Genomic DNA, 7,207 nt, shown 5'->3' on the forward strand with positions numbered 1-7,207 from the left:
CCATTATTGGTTGTGGATGCCAGGCCTTGCAGAAAGAGTGGACAAAGGGGGTGAATGGTTTTGGATGGCACTGGGCTGTTGGTATGATGAGTTTCACCTGGAGTGTTTAAAACTGTCTAATCAGAGAAAAATGAAGGCATTGATGGAGTTTCCAGCCACCTAGTGATAATTCTTGAAACTTAACCAGATTTGTGAAATTTCTTGAGAAGAGGTTTTGCCTAGTGGAAAGAGAGTTCTTAATCAATACCTGTTCTCCCTCCAACTTAAATTGGTCTGTGTCCAACCTGATTAACTTGTATCTATCCCAATGCTTAGAACAGTTATTGACACATAGTAAGCGATTAACAAATGCCATGATAGTGAATGTCATGAGCCCCAACTGAGATCGTTTCAGGCACTCAACACAAGTCCTAAGTGAAGACAATTCTCGTCACCATTTTAAGTCATGAATCCCGGGCCCTGCTTTGTAGATTCCAAACCAGCCCCTCCACCTGAGCTAGGAAAGCCCCAGGTCTATGGATACCTCTCAACCCTACCTTGCCTACCCCGTGGGCTTATCTGGCAGTCTACTTCCTGCCAACAGCAGGGCAATTTAGCCTCTCCTCAAACTCCTATGCAAAACAATTCCATTTCTCCTCAGCAATACAGGGTCTCCTTCGACTTCTCTGCAAGACGATTCAGTTTCTTCTCCAGTTTCTCCTTTCACCTTGTTGCTTATGGGATCAAAGAACCATGTCTGAGGAAATGGCTTCTGCATTACAAGATGGAGTCACACTTGCTCACCACAGTAATGAAAGCAACAGTTTGGGCCTGAGAATTCATTCATTCTTTCATTCTTTCATTCATTCAATCGTATTTATTGAGCACTTGCTATACGCAAAGCACTGTACTAAGTGCTTGGAAGAGTACAACATAACAGACACATTTCCTGCCCACAGCATGGCCTAGTGGAGAGAGCACAGGCCTGGGAGTCAGAAGGTCATGGGTTCTAATTCTGACTCCACTTGTCTGCTGTGTGACCTTGGGCAAGTCACTTAACTTCTCTGTGTCTCAGTTACCTCATCTATAAAATGGGAATTGAGACTGGGAGCCTCACATACGAAAGGAATTGTGTCCAACCCGATTTGCTTGTATCCAACCCCAGTGCTTAGCACTTAACAAATACCATTATTGCTATTATTATTATTATTAGAGAATCAAGGGACTTGATTCCTAATACTGGCTTCACCACTTTCCTGTCGTGTGACCTTGAGCATGTCACTTAACTTATTCATGCTTCATTTGCATCATCTGTAAAATGGAGATTCACTGTGTGTTCCCCATCCATCTTAGACTGTGAGCCTCATGTGGGAGAGGACCTGTTTCTGACTTGATAATCTTATCTTTGACCAAGCACTAATGACAGTGCTGAGCAAATAGTAAGTGCTCAATAAATACCAAACAAAATACCTTTCTGCAAAACTGTCCCCATGAAGGTTTAGCAGGCTCAGAGGCAGTGTGGCCTATTTATTCATTCAGTCTTATTTTACTGAATGCTTACTCTGGGTAGAGCACTGTACTAAGTGGTTGGAAAGTACAGTTCAGCAGCAAGTAGAGACAATCCCTACCCAACAATGGCTCACAGTCTAGAAGGGGAGAAACAGACATCAAAACAAGTAAACAGGCATCAATAGCATAAATATAAATAAGTAGAATTACAGATATATACACATCAGCCCTTAGAATAATGCTTTGCACATAGTAAGTGCTTAACAAATACCATCATTATTATTATCATTAATAACATAAATAAAATAACAAATATTCTCAGACACCTACTTATTATATACAAGTGCTGTGGGGAGGGGAGAGGGTAAAGCAGAGGGAGGGAGTCGGGATAATGGGAAGGTGAGGAAGAGCAGAGGGAAAGGGGGGCTTAGTCTAGGAAGGCCTCCTGGAGGAGGTGAGCTTTTAGTAGGGCTTTGAAGTGGGGAAGTGTGCTAGTTTTGGTGGATGTGAGGAGGGAGGGCATTCCAGTTCAGAAGCAGGATGTGGGGCAGGGGTTGACGGCGGAACAGCCTAGAGAATAGAGCATGGTTCCAGGAGTCAGAAAGACCTCGGTTCTTATCTTGACTCTGTCACTTGTCTGCTGTGCAAACTTGGACAAGTTGCTTAATTTCTCTGTGCTCAATTACCTCATCTGCAAAATGAGGATTAAGACTGTGAGCCCTATTTTGACGGGACTTTGGCCAACCTAATTAGCTTGTATAATAATAATAATAATAATAATTATGGTATTTGTTAAGCTCTTACTATATGCCAAGGACTGTTCTAAGCACTGTTCTGAGCACTGGGGTAGATACAAGACTTTTAGACTTTTAGACTTTTAGACTGTGAGCCCACTGTTGGGTAGGGACTGTCTCTACATGTTGCCAATTTGTACTTCCCAAGCGTTTAGTACAGTACTCTGCACACAGTAAGCGCTTAATAAATACGATTGATGATGATGATGATACAAGATAATCAGGTTGTCCAACGTGGGGCTCACTGTCTAAATCCCCATTTTACAAGATGAATTTACTGAGGCACTGAGAAGTTAAGTGGCTTACCCAAGGTCACACAGCAGACAAGTGGCGGAGCCAGGATTAGACCCCATGACCTCTGACTCCCAAGCCCGTGCTCTTTCCACTAAGCCACACTCCCTACCCCAGCGCTTAATACGGTCCCTGACAAATAGTAAGCACTTAACAAATACCATCAAAAAAGTCAGTTTTGGATAGGTGGGAATTGCTGAATAGTTGAAATACTGACAGATGGGGGTGGGCAGATTCCAGTTGACACCAGACTGAAGGGAAGGGTGCTATGAGCTCCCTTGGAAGCCCTAGGTATCAGCACCCACCTCTATAGCAGGCCTCAGCCTCCTCCCATTTACCTTTGAGCCACTCACTCTACTGACTCTCCTTTCTGGAACCTCTCTCTCTCCCCTCTCAGGCTCTTCCCTCTTACCTCTCCCTTTTTCTTTTAATTTTTGTGGTATTTGTTCAGTGCTTGCTATGTGTCAGGCACTGTACTAAGCACTGGGGTGAATACAAGATAATCAGGTCAAACACAGTCCCTGTCCCACGTGGGGCTCACAGTTTCAATTCCCATTTTACAGATGAGGTAACAGACACAGATAAGTTAAGTGACTTGCCCAAGGTCACACAGCAGAAAAGTGGTGGAGACAGGATAAGAACCCAGGTGCTCTCCCAGATCCATGCTCTTTCCACTAGACCACTCAGCTTATCAGCAGTGCAGACTCCTCTCTTAGACTCATTTCAGATTCCTCACTCTACTTATACATTTGCCCTACTCCCCGTAAAGATTCCTCCCATTCCCCCCTCAGACTCCCCACCCTCCTCATTCTCCTCACAGACTCCTCACTCTTCCCACTTCTGTTTCATTTTCCTCACTCTCCCCATTCTTCTTTCAGACTCCTCTCTTGCCCCACTCCACTCTCAGACTACTTCCATTCCCTTCTCAGACTACTCCTTCTCCTTACACCCCTCTCAGACTCTTCACTTGACCCACTCCATTCTCAGATGCTTTCTATTCCTCTCAGACTCTTCCCATTCCCTTCTCGGACTACCCACTCTCGCTTCACCCCTCCCAGACTCCCCGCTTTCCTCACTCCTCTCTCAGACTCCTCACATTCCCCTCTCAGTAGCCACCCTTTCCCCAGTCCATTCTAAGACCCCTCTTATTCCTTTTTCACACCCTTTCCATTCCCTTCTCAGACACCTCACTTTCCCCATTTCCCTTGCCATACTCCTCCCATTCCCTTCTCAGACTGCTCATTCTCCCCAATCCTCTCGCAAACTCCATTTCCTTCTCATCCCTTCATTAATTTCCCCCACCCTCACTGGATCCCTCTCAATAGGCACTGAAAAAATACTATTAAGTGACCAAGACCCCATTCACTTGCCTCGGTTGAACTTTCCTTTTTAAACATTAGTGGGGAGTATCTGCTTTTAGAGTGTTTACATTTAGATGCCATATTTATGATGATGGAATAGGCACTCCTCCAGTGGATCTTTCCTGATAGAGGAAACTGTCTCTGGACCTAGGTTGCTATACTTGAGTAAAGACTGTGAAAATCAGGGTACCAAGAGGCAGGCCTGAAAACAGACCCAGGCCTCATATGGGACAAATTCATTAGATAGCCTTCCTGATGGTGGGATCCTATGCATGCATGTGAGTGCGACTGGATAGTGAGGGATTCCTCCATCCATAAAGACAATTCACCATAGAGAAGCAGTATGGCTTAGTGATGATGATGATGATAATGGCATTTATTAAGTGCTTACTATGTGCAAAGCACTGTTCTAAGCGCTGGGGAGGTTACAAGGTGATCAGGTTGTCCCACAGGGGATTCACAGTCTTAATCCCCATTTTACAGATGAGGGAACAGAGGCCCAGAGAAGTTAAGTGACTTGCCCAAAGTCACACGGCTGACAATTGGCAGAGCTGGGATTTGAACCGATGACCTCTGACTCCAACACCCGGGCTCATTCCACTGAGCCACACTGGGAGTCAAAAAGTCATGGATTCTAATCCCAGTTCCACCACTTGTCTACTGGGTGACCTTGGGCAAATCACTTAACTTCTCTGTGTCTCTCTTACCTCAACTGTAAAATGGGGATTGAGACTGTGAGCTCCACTGTCTCCCCCTTTCTAGACTGTAAGCCAGGTGTGGGCAGGGATTGTCTCTCTTTATTGCTGAATTGTACTTTCCCACCTGCCTCAGGGTCACTTCTAGAGAGTTTCCAATACTCAACCAGTCTCAACTATAGGAGGAAGAGTCAAGCAGAGGCACAGCCATTCCAGTCCTAGCTTGGGCAGTGGCTAACAAATGGAAGGCAATCTGCTACAAGTCAAAAGTCAGTTTAGCTGGGCAGCAGTGGCATGGGAACGAGTCGAGGGCGGAGACTCAAGTTTACTGCGTGGAAGAAGGCAATCGTAAACTGCTTCCATATTTTTACCAAGAGAACTCTATGGCTATACTAGAACGATTTCAGAGGGAGGTGGGACATTGTGGAAGAGATGTGTCCATGGCAATGCTACAGGTTGGAGATGACTAGACAGCATAAGACAAGACTTTCCAAATGCTTAATACATTGCTCTGCACACAGTAAGTGCTCAATAAATATGTTTGAATGAATGAATATGGGAGAGGGACTGTGTCCAACTAGATTTGCTTGTATTTCCCACAGTGCTTAGTACAATGCTTGGCATATAGTAAGCACTTAACAAATGCCATCATTATTATCATTATTATCCACGTAGAACGTATCTCACCATCAAAAGCATCATCTTTGAAACAAAGTTCAGATAGAAATACATCCATCTATATATGTGTCAACCTAGAGTGAATGGAGTTTCAGCTAGATAAAACTGTTCATTGGCATGGGCTTGCTTTGGGAGACAGGTGAATTATATTTCAACACTAGAAAGTTCCAGTGTTTGTCTGGTAAGTGCTCAGTTACCTTTGATTTATGAGCCAAAGCAGACATTGAAAACACAAAAGGATCTCATCAGAAGAACCAGCTGAAAAAGCCATTCCTCAGACTAAAACCAGGCCTCACATGGACTTAACTATATGTAGAATCAAGCATGTTACTGTTCTTAAAGGGCTTACTTGTCCATTTCTCCACATGGAATGTATTATGTCAAGCTTACTGTTATGGAAAAAATAACCCAATCTCTTTCACTGATTCATGCACGGAAAGCATCTCACAGAGTGTTCAACATTGCATTCCCTTAGCTGGGAAATTCATGCTAAAGAAACCGCTAGTCTCACTGCCATTTATTTAAGTGTTTGATAGATGCTGAAAGCTAGAGCTGATGTGCCAACCACCTGGCTTGTTTAATAGTAGTTCTCTGAAAGTGATGACACCTATTTCACATCCCAGAGTCTGTAATAAACAACCTCCGAGAAACACCATTGGGCTTCTTTCTTGTTTCAATATGACGGTAGATATATGATAATCAAGTTGGACACAGCCACACCATAGAGGGCAGGGAGGACAGGTATTTAATATGCATTTTATGCATGAGGAAAGTAAGGCCTAAAGAAGTTAAGTGACCTTCCCAAGGTCATGCAGCAGTCAAGTGGCAAAGCCAGAATTCATCCATTCATTCAATTGTATTTATTGAGCACTTACTGTGTGCAGAGCACTGTACTAAGCGCTTGGAAAGTACAAGTCGGCAACATAAAGAGACGGTCCCTACGCAACAATGGGCTCACAGTCTTTTTAGAACTCATGTCCTCTGATTGCCAGGCTGGTGATCTGTCTGTCCACTGTGCCTCGCTGCTTCTCTAGGCTTGTGATAGCCTGGTCATGCTGGCCACTTGCCATCTCTTGTCCTGATTTAGATAGAATGACTCCTCCCTACCACTGCTTTCACCATCATTTGAGGCCGGAAATATTTGCTGGGTTTTTCAGCTATCCTCGGTACATCAGTGCTCTACATTCTCCACCTCTCAACATTCTGAAACATATATCTCTTTGAGCATACTGATATCAGCTTTTTGATTCACAACCTAGGAAAAAGAAGAACAGTAACCCACAGAGGAGCGAAATAATGAGTCTGCCCTTCTGGTGTAATTGCTCTCTGAAGGCAAGCAGTGAATTCATTTCCCAAAACAACAGGATACTCTGTTGTGAATTACCTTTCTAGCCCACATTGGTTTCCCAGCCCTGAAAGAGTTCATTCATAGCATAAAATGATGTGATTATGTCCCAGAGAGTAACTCATTTGGTTTTTACAGGGCTGGACCCAACATTACTGCTGTTTAAGTAACGATAAATTATGCACCTAAATTGCCATTCATCTGAGAAACAAGAAAAGCTGTACAGACACAGCCATTTTGAGGATAGGGTGAGGGCTAATTCATCCTGGCTTATTTGTTCCTACCATATAACCTGTTATATCCTTGCTCTTCCTGTTCCCATTATTTGAAAATCATTTCAGTTCATAGCATCCATTAGATTGGAAGCTCCTTGAGGGCTGGGACTCTGGCTTTCAATTTCATTATTCTCTCCCAAGCATTTAGTATAGTATTTTGCACTCGGCTCTCAGTAAATACCACTGATTTATTATTTGGTTGAGTAAATGATTGATTGAAGTGATTTATAATTTGCTACTTAGGACATGGACAAGGACTCCGTAGGTTCAAGAACAGGTA

Source organism: Tachyglossus aculeatus, chromosome 1 (genome assembly GCF_015852505.1).
Source record: "Tachyglossus aculeatus isolate mTacAcu1 chromosome 1, mTacAcu1.pri, whole genome shotgun sequence".
NCBI classification, from domain to species: domain Eukaryota; kingdom Metazoa; phylum Chordata; class Mammalia; order Monotremata; family Tachyglossidae; genus Tachyglossus; species Tachyglossus aculeatus.